This window comes from Gracilinanus agilis, chromosome 3 (assembly GCF_016433145.1).
Source record: "Gracilinanus agilis isolate LMUSP501 chromosome 3, AgileGrace, whole genome shotgun sequence".
NCBI classification, from domain to species: Eukaryota; Metazoa; Chordata; class Mammalia; order Didelphimorphia; family Didelphidae; genus Gracilinanus; species Gracilinanus agilis.
In genome coordinates, this window is record NC_058132.1 from 623,318,778 (window position 1) to 623,321,554 (window position 2,777).

A 2,777-nucleotide genomic window follows, 5' to 3' on the forward strand; every position below is an offset into this window, starting at 1 on the left:
AGGGTAAGAGAGAAAAAAAGTCAATGATTACTAAAATTTCAAACATGAGTAATTGGGGGTGCACTGGTATTCTATGTAGAAAAAAAGAAGTAGGGGAGATAATAACTATTGTTTTAGATGTATTGGGTTTGAGTTACTGTTTATTAATCCAAGTAGAGATGTCCAGCTGATAGTAAAATAGGACTCAAGCAAAAAAGTGGGTCTATATCTTGAATTTCTCATGCTCAAGTCATATACCAGAAGTAACAATTATATCAATGAGATCAGGTGAGATCTTTGAGGGAAATAATGGGGAGAGGATAAAAGAAGTTATAAATCATACTGTGAGAGGGGGTCAGAAACCATCTATAGAAGAAAACCAATTAATAATGTTCACAAGGCAGAAAAGAGTAATGGTGCTAGGAAGAAGGAGTCAACAGTAATTAAAAATAAAGCAAAATGTAAAAGAAGAATGAAGTCTATGAGAATGCCTTTGGTTTTTGCATTTAAAAGGTTACTGATGATAAAGCATAAATATTTTTAATAAAGTTAACAAGCAAAGGAATTTGGCATATTTAGCCTGGAGAAGACAGTGGCAGAAGAAGACAGCTTGGATCAGAGGGGGAGAGGTGAAAAGAGAAAAGTATTAGAGCAGTCTGAAGGTATTTTAGTCACTTTCATATGAAGGAAATTAAACTTTCTGTATTTTGACCTCAAAGTTAGAACCAGGAATAGTTGGTAGACAATGCAGAAAAACTAATTTAGGTTAGTAAACCTTTAGGAATTAATGAGTAGTGTTGACATGTATTTAATTTGGGCTACATAAGTGTAACCATAAAACTTTTCTTTTTTTTTTAGACCAATCCATGTTTATAGTTTAAGCTAGGAACTTGAGAAGTTCCTGTTTCACTTTTAAAAAGTTGTTGACGTGAGACAAAGTATAATAGAGGTGTATAGTGCAAGACATGATTCCAAGACTCAGTTTCCGACAGATATGTATAATATTATAAAATTATTACAGTTCTCTAAACCTCATTTATTCTTACATCGATAAATCAAAACTGAGATGACATAGTGTTGCCTGGCAAATAGAAAGAAAGTTTAGGAGTCAGGAATACCTGGCTCTGGAACTGCCTCAAACTCTTATTACCTACAGGAATATGGGTAAGTCTCCAAGACAATGATTTATAGAGATATTAATTGGTGGAGGGACTTTTTTTCACAAGGGAGTTCCCACACCAAGAATTCACAAGTCCAGACAAAAATAATGACCAAAATTAAATGAGTAGTATCCACTAAGCAAATAGATAAAATAAAATGTCCAATTGTTTCTCAGTAAAGCTGACAGGTTCCATACAATCAAAAGAAATTCTTAGGAAGATCATCATTATTATCCAGAGTCAATCAATGGATCTTTTTAGTTGCTGTTGCTTTGTATTTTGCAGAGTGGCTGACACTTCATGGTTTTAAGAAAAGATATTTTAAAATGAAATCCCCAACCGTCCAAATATCTTCACCCAATTTAGAAATACATTTATGTTAGAATGAGAAGGGAAGTGATCTTTTTGCCCTGAGGCAAGAAACTCTGAAATCATCAAGACAGTGTCTTGGCTTGTATAATTACAGTGGAAATTAATGTTTATATAATCAAAATATTACTTTTAAAATCCAGATTTCCTACATAGTAAAGTCCACTGCAAGTGAGAATTTCAAATAATGGCTGAGTTTTTATTCTATGAATTATTTGAGTATAAAGGAAATATTTGATAAATTGCTTCTCCTTCCCCTCTGCCCTTGAAAAAGTTCTCCCATTTGTAGTAATAATTTTCTATAAGTACCTTTTCTTAGTACTTATGCCTCTGGTTTGATTTCAAGACATTAAAACACAATTAAATTACATCAGATAATAATTGAAATTAAAAAGGACAATCCCATTTAGCACATCATTACTGCTAAAAAAAGACCTCGCAAAAACCCATTAGGCAACAAACAACTCTACTACCCTCTAGGTCTAAATTGTCTGTTTTGGAATGTGATTTGAACTCTGTAAAGAAAGAGTATCATGTATAGCCTAAGAATTTTATAAATAAATAAATAAATGTATATATATATTTATATGTATGTATACACACACACACACACACACACACATATATATATATATATTCATAGAAAAAATCCCTTAGCAGATAAAATGATAAAATTAGGGTATTTCCATTGACTGCAATGACACTGATTATTGAACATAAGTGCAATAGTGGATAGAATTCGAGGTAGACTAGGTGACCTTGGTCCAATCATTTAACTTTGATTTGTCTCAGTTTCTTCAGCTACAGAAAATGAGAATAATATTAGCAGTCATGTTTTAGTATTTTAAGGATAAAATAAGAAACCTGAAAACCTACTCTTCAAACCTTAAAGTTCTATGTAAAAGCTGGCTATTCTTTTTCTCTCTCTCAGAAGAGTTGAGATAGGGAGTACTTTGTGTTTGCAAAATGAAAACTTAGAGCTTAACTGTCTATGTTTCGCAGCCTTAGAAATCAATTCCCAAAACCATTATGAGTTATAAAGGTTGAATAACAACCATGGCAGAGGGGCAAGTGGCATGCAACAGTGTGGGGAATACTTTTCTTTAGACTCTCTAATTTTGTCCTTAGCTTTTCCAAACTGGCTATCAGGATGAAATTTCAAAAATTAGGGAAATCTGGAGCAACAGAGACCTATAGATAGAAAGTTCAACTTTCTTATTATACAGAGAAGGACACTGAGGTCCGGAAAAAAAATAATAAGTTACTTGA